Below are 8021 nucleotides of genomic sequence, written 5' to 3'. Positions count from 1 at the left end.
GAACAAATAATATGTATGGATGGACATTCTCTCACTGAAGCACACTACACAGTTCTATAGAATTCCGCCTTGGTGGCTCCATATATGGATGAACACAAGAATTTGCTACGCTCCAAACACCCGGAGCGGTCTGATGACTGGATTACACGTGAACAAACCAGGAGTTTCGCCAGCTGGTTGCAGACACGTACCATGCATGACACCTCTATTGAAGATGACCTATACTTGCTGTCCCAGTTACCATCTTCGAATATAATGACTTTCAAAGGGTACGAGATAAATGTTAATACATTTTACATGATCACCCAAGATAAGAAGAGCACCAACCAAAATAGTGGTGTCCGCTTTGATGCAGAAACCAAGACAGGAAAGGAAACATATTATGGTTATATACAGGACATATGGGAACTTGACTATCGACATGGTTTGAAGGTCCCTTTGTTTCGGTGCAAATATATGGGTCAATATGACACGAGGCGGGGTAACGGAAGACCCGCAGTACGGAATGAAAACAGTGGATCTCAACAATCTTGTGTATGCAGACGAACCATTCGTCCTAGCCAATGATGTGGCACAGCTTTTCTATGTGAAGGACATGTCTACTAAGCCAAGAAAAAGAAAAGATAAGGAAGCGAATGCATCGTACGATGAGCCAAAGAGGCACATAGTTCTTTCTGGGAAGAGAAACATCATGGGAGTGGATGACAAGACAGACATGTCAGAAGATTATGAAAAGTTTGATGAAATTGCTCCATTCACAGTGAATATTGACCCGAGCATCCCGTTAAATGATGAAGATTTTCCATGGTTACGGCGCAAAGGGACACACGCGAAGAAAAAGTTTCACAACCAAAGATCTGGGATGTGATCGGCTTCACTATCATCACTTTCTTCTGTGTTTCACACCCAGGAGGGAATCTCTGTAACAGTTAGGGTAGTTATGTATTTTGGCATTTGAAACGCGAAGAAATTTTATGTGCAAACAAATTCTTTCATTCCTTTACTGATTTTTTAAGCTAAATGACCCTGAAATTGAAAAGCATTTCAAATGAACTCAGAAAAGGTTGAAACTTGGCATGGTATCATAATTTCACCCACATAGCATGTGCAAAAAAGTAGAGATGGTTACCGCAAAAACTGGATGCACTTCGTGTACTAAATGGACAATCTCTTTCGAAGTATCAGGGTTTCGGACGAAAACTCATCCGTTACAAAAGGCATTTCATTTTTTAAATAACCTAAGCATTACCAAATTGAATATAATGATAAAACACACTAATATTAAACATAAGAAAAAAGAATCACTGAAAAATCTATTCTCAAAGTTAAGTTATTCACAAACTAGTGATTCACACAAATTTCAAATAAATCAAAATTTAAACTATTCAAATTTGTAAACTACCGGTACTAACAGAAAGTTTGTAATTTTTTGTACCTAAAGCAAAAATATTCACAAAGAAACTCTAAATACAGCAAAAAAACAACTCAAACAAAAATAAATAAAGAACAAAAATAAGAAAAAAATCCCACCTACTGCGCCACAGCGGCCTGCATACGACTAGAAACCCAACCTATTGTTGGGCCAGGATGCAGGCCCGCAAAGGCCCAGTAGGCCCACAGGGCAGCACAGAACATTTAGGCCAAGTAGGCCTGCTTTGGAGAGGAGCTCGAGGGAGCTACCGCACTGGGGCTTATAAACCAGTGCGGACGCCCCTCGGCTAGCGAGGTGGGACTAAACATTTCGCATCGCACCTGTGCCAGCGCACCCCCTTTAGTGCCGGGTGGTAGCACCAACCGGTACTAAAGGGGGGGCCTTTAGTACCGGTTGGAGCCACCACCCGGCACTAAAGAGGGTGCGGTTCCCGCCGCTTGGCCTGGCCAAAACAGGCCTTTAGTACCGGTTGGTGGCTCCAACCGGTACTAAAGGTCCATCCTATATAACTAAATACTTCAAAAATTTCAGTTTCTCCTCTAATTCTTCTCCTCTGCCCCGTCGCCCGCCGCCCCCGTCTCCATAACCCTCGTCGCCGTCCCCATCCCCGTCGTCGCCGCCCCGTTGTCCCCGTCCCCGTCGTCACCGTCGTCACCGCCGCACCGTCCCGGGCCGTCCCGCGTCGTCCCCGTCCCCGTCATCGCCGCCCCGTCCCCGTCGTCGCTGCCCCGGCCCGTCCCCGTTGTCGCCGCCCCGTCCCTGTCCCCGTTGTCGCCATCCCCGTCGTCGCCGCGCCCGTCGCCGTCCCCGTCGCCGCCCCCCGTCGCCTCTCGCCTCACCGGTGAGCACACACACACACACATATAGCATTGTTAGAAATTTTTCTTTTTTAGTTATAGAAATAGTTAGTTATATAGCATTGTTAGAAATGTTATAGAAATGTTAGAATTGTTAGAAATTTTTCTGTTTTTAGTTATAGAAATAGTTAGAATTGTTAGAAAATTTTCTGTTTTTTAGTTATAGAAATAGTTATAAAAAAGTTAGAAATTTTTCTTTTTTTTAGTTATAGAAATATTAGAAATGTTATACAAATGTTAGTTATATATATAGAAATGTTATAATTTTTTCTATTTTTTAGTTATAGAAATATTAGAAATGTTATAGAAATGTTAGTTATATAGCATTGTTAGAAATGTTATAGGAATGTTAGTTATATAGAAATGTTAGAAATTTTAGTTATCAAAATCCAATCATTAAAAAAGGTTACTTTTTGTGGGTATATAGCTAGTATTTGTTCTCGACGATGCCCGGCCCGCATCCTCGCCGTCAACCCGTCCGCGACGACGTCCGGCTGGCCCATGTCCGGGACTGGGCTCTGCCGGGCTAGCACTGGGAGGTGCTGCCTGGAGGGGCGCGCCGCTTGATGAGGAACCTGGCCCCGGGTCCCATCGTCGACCCCGATCTCGTTTGGTGGCATTCGCGTGGGCCAGTTTTGGTGCGGTGGGAGCCGGCCCCGCCGGAGGTGGTACGTCGCCGTGTCAGGGAGGAGGACGAGCACGTCCATCGCTACATGGTTGCGTTAGAGGGCGGCAGGTTCTCCAATACCTGGTAATTTCTTCAGGGATCTCACTTCAGCTATGATCCTGTGAGGGTTCCTTCTCTTTGGGTGTCCACCGCCCGCGCCACAGGAACCGCGAGTGTCCTAGATTCTTCTGTAGTATTTGATCTTTATGAGCTACCTAGCCAGTGATGTACTCGATATATAATATTCGAGACGATGTATTCGAGATTATATATTATTCGAGACGATGTATTCGAGATTATATCTATTATTCGAGATGATGTATTCGAGATTATATCTATTATTCGAGACGATGTATACGAGATTATATCTATTATTCGAGACGACGTATTCGAGATTATATTCGATGATGCTTAGTATGTACTATGATTGATTCAGTGTTTCCTTATTAATTGATTGCATCCATGCATAGTAATTTGAATATATTTCTTTTGGATTAGTTAAACAAAACCTATGGCGGACAACACCGACAGAGAGGGAGAAGAGGCCCTGTTCAATATCATACGCAATCCTCGCGGGCCAGATGATGATCAGAATGAAGAAGATTATGACGACTCCGAATATCTAAACAACACCGGGGAGGGTGATATGATATTCGATCGCGACGACCGAATTGATGAAGTCTTGAACTATCAATATGACGAAGAAAATGTTGATCTTGAAACAACAAAGACCGGCGAGGTATATATATTTATATAAGCAGGCATCTGGTGATCATCACATGTTTTAAATGACTTGAAGATATATTAACAAATCGATCTTTCTTCTTTCAGCCATCCGGATCGAGCAAATCTTTAGGCAACGGGACGAAACGAGGCCCGAACAAAAAGTTGAAGGAGGGCGTAAAGTACAATATCGAGGCAGTCAGACCTAATGGCGGACCATTCGCGCCTAAGAAGATTGCGGACAAGTTCGTTCGTTAGTGCGGAGTTCTTGGGAAGGACGAACTCCCGATCTCCCTTCAAGAATGGAGAGAGCCATCAAAGCCACGTCCAGGAGTTACTTTTGTCGACGATAGACAAAAACAGTTGCTTTGGGAAACGCTCATGGAACATTTCACCCTACTAGATCATTTCACAAATGCAGATGTGGAGAAAGTCAAGGACGCTGCTCTTAGGAAGATGGCGGTTGCATTCAAGAACCACAAGATTCGTGAATGGGCCAAGTACGTCAACGGAGGAAGGAAGACTCTAGTATTCGAGGGAACACTAGAGAACCAAAGTGCTCATTGGGATGATTTCGTGAAATTCAAGGATTCGGAATTATCTAAGGAACGGTCGAGAATAAACAAGGCCAATGCCAAATAAAAGGATAAGTTCCATAAGCTGGGGCCAGGTGGCTATGCGGTGGGAATGCCTAAGTGGGATAAGTCTGAGAAAGAGATGCTGGATGCAGGTGTCACTCCAGAAACATTGAGCTGGCCCCCTAGGTATAGGACTTGGTTCTATGCGCATGGGGGGGAGTTGGACCCGAAGACAGGCAAAGTTTCCAAGAAGGCATGTCTGGACGGAGCCGAAGATAAGCTACTTGTTGCAATGGAAGAGGCTCAATCCGGGTTGTTCGAGCCCAACAGAGAGAACAACAAGCTTACGCATGCCCTGGGAAATCCTGAACACCCGGGAAGAACACGAGGCATGGGGGCTATTCCATGGTATGAGGGGTTTTCGGACTGGAACACCGACTACAGAACCCGTGCGAGAAAGAAGATTGGTGAGGAGAAGAAGAGGAAGATGCAGGAGGAGCAGAGGAAGCTAGACTATGAACGCCTTCAAGGCCTAGAATCAGCGCACGTGGACTTGGCAATCAAATTCCAGTGGTAGCAGGAGCAGATCGACTCACTTAGCCAGCAAAGGGGGTCTCAGCAGCTAGCGGATGATAGACCAATGGATAGCACCGTCCCATCCATGCCGAGAAGCAGCGTGGGTTCCGCCCCAGGCGACGCATTGATGGATAGCTACCCAGTGGATGACATCATGGAGAACACTAACTGCGAGCTACACATCAAAATGAAGAACATATCCATGAAGGTGGCAGACGCCCTTGCTTTTACAAATCCCCCCGAGGCAACCTTCCATTGCAACCCGATTCCAGCGGGCTATGCTCGTGTCTTGGTTGATGAGGTGGTGGACCAATATTTGGGGCTAGAGCTTGACATTCCTGGAGGTTACGATGATCACACACTAGGAGAGGCCAACCATTGTATCATCCTATGGAGAAAGGATTGCATCATCTTTCGAAGGCCACTGACACCGCGTCATCCGACTCCTCATCGCAGTCCGCCACCGAGTCAGCAGACTCCCGCTCCTCCAAGTCCACCAACGCATCAGGCCACTCCTCCTCCAAGTCTGGCATAGCTTCAGGCCACTCCTCCTCCAAGTCCGACAAAGCGTCAGGCCACTCCTCCTCCAAGTCCGGCACACCTTCAGGCCACTCCTCCTCCAAGTTCGGCACAGCTTCAGGCCACTCCTCCTCCAACTCAGCCACGTCAGCCGTCATCGCTGCCTCAGCAATCACGGAAGAGAGCTGCCTCAACTATGGTGCGTAGCGGTACAAGTCGAGGTAGTACTGCAGGTTCAGGAGGAGGCAAGCGATTTCAATATGGTCTAAGCCTCGCGCCTCTTCCGTGGAGGCTTTACGACAAGTCCGAGGAGGAAAATGTAGCCATATCGAAGGCCGAGGTGGAAGCCCATTTTGCACCGAAACCGCCACCGCCGCCAAGGGAGAAAGGGCCTGTGGAAAAGATTGACCACTTCATTCGTATGGCTAGACCACCAGCTCCCAAGCCTGTTGACACAGACTATGAGCGCCACCTCAGGAAGTTAAATCGAGCACGTCTACAGAAAGAGGCGAGCTCGAGCTCGAGCAAATCAACTGGCAAAAAATGCGGTAAAACCGTTCCCCAGCTGGGAGAACAGGCGGCACAATCAATCCCCCCGCTTGTTGTGCCAACAACACATGAGAGTAGGCGCGCCCAATATTATTGTGGGCAAACCGTTAACGTTACCGGGCTGGGCGATGTGGTAATAACCGAGGAGTATATTGCGCAGGCTGAATCTTTCGGGATCACTGTTGGACAACTCCTCGATATCGAGCCCATGTCTCCGACTAGAGAGGAGGAAATAAAACGGAAATATGCCTGGGGCCAACCTTTGGTCGAGCTAGAGGAGGTCAATAAGCTCCCCACGAGAATGTATGCATTGCATCAATGGTACATGGACATTACCAAGATTTCCAATCGAGAGTCCCTCATGGTGAATGTCAACGAGGAGCAATACTACCATAAGAAAGCTGTGACCGTTGAGTATTCAGAACTTTTTCAGCTATACAATAAAGACGCACTTGACAAATCTATCGTTAGTTGCTATTGTCTGTAAGTGATTTCTTTCTGCAATTTAAGTCTCAAGCTAGCTGATCATTTTGATCAATCATTACCTATAATTATCCTCACTATATTCTTTTCTGTGGTATTATGTAGGATGAAGATTTATGAAATGAAAAAAGGTGGACGCTATGGCATTGTGTTCGTTGACCCAAATACCATTAATGAATACACATGGAAAATAGATCCATATCACGCAAAATGTGTAGAAGAAAGCATGCTACAGTTCTTCAAGGAACTCAAATACAATGAAGATATACTACTTCCTTACAACTTCCAGTGAGTCACACTGTCTTGTACTACAAATTCTGTTTTTCCCTACTAGCTATAGCTACATGTTTTTGCTTACATATATATGCTCGCTTAATTAAGACATGCAAACATGTGTGCATGCAGATTTCACTGGATCTTGTTAATCATTAAAGTTGATGAAGGAACAGTTGAAGTACTAGACTCGCTACTTAAGAAAGCAAGTGACTACAGCATCATGAAGGGGATAGTCAACAGGTAATTTCAATCATTATTAACTATATCTCGGCCTATTTAATTAGTTCGTCATTTCTTGATAACAACTATTTAATAACCCATTTATTCATTTTCTTTGTCGGCGGGCAGGGCTTGGGCAAAGTTCATCAGGGTCACTCCAGGCCCATGGAAACAAAGTCTGAAATGGTATCGACCCAAGGTAAGTAATTAAGTAGTACTAGCTAGCTGCCATCTCTTTAATTATCATGCTTGATTAATTATTATCTAATCAAAATTCCATTCTCGTAAAGGCCCTAAAGCAGGCGCCGGGGAATGATCTATGTGCATACTACATTTGCGAGAACATTCGCATGATGGCGTCCGAAAGGAGCAAATCTCAAAGACAGGAGTGGGTACGATATCGATTGTCAGAACACTATTCACAATTTTTACACCATTATCGATATCTAGTCACACAACTAATACACATGCATATTGATCTCCTTCTTAATAGTTCAAAGAGGTGCGGGACAAGCTCCTAGCATAGGACCGCATAGAAGCAATTCAAGAGGAAATAGCGGGATTTTTGCTCGACCAGGTCATTGATCCCAAAGGAGAATACTATTACCCACTACCGCCCCCATGAACCACTTCCAATTGTTATCGTGCTCCGAAGGAACCAATTAGCTAGGCTAATGCCACTGGCTCCGAAGGCACCAATTAGGAGAAATTATATATATACATGTGTGTATATATGTGTGAATTAATTAATGGTGGTTGTGAGACATTCGATGATATATATATATATATTATGATCGGTTCTACTAGAAATTCTATTTATATATATGCATAACGTGTACAATATGTAGTATCTTAAAATACCAGCAAACGAAAAAGAATTAAATGGAAAAAACAAAATTAAATGAAAAAGAAATCATAAACCCAAAACCACCCCAACATTTTAATACCTGTTGGTGCCACGTGGTTGCCCTTTAGCACCAGTTCGTGCTGAACTGGTACTAAAGGGGGGGGGCTTTAGTGCCTACATTTTAGCGCCGGTTACCAAACCGGCACTAAAGGGCCTTACAAACCGGTGCTATTGCCCGGTTCTTCACTATTGGGGTATGATTGGGAAAATAAGATGGCATTGCAACAGAGCACTA

Source organism: Triticum urartu, chromosome 3 (assembly GCF_003073215.2).
Source record: "Triticum urartu cultivar G1812 chromosome 3, Tu2.1, whole genome shotgun sequence".
Taxonomy (NCBI): domain Eukaryota; kingdom Viridiplantae; phylum Streptophyta; class Magnoliopsida; order Poales; family Poaceae; genus Triticum; species Triticum urartu.
This window is presented reverse-complemented; position numbering follows the sequence as displayed.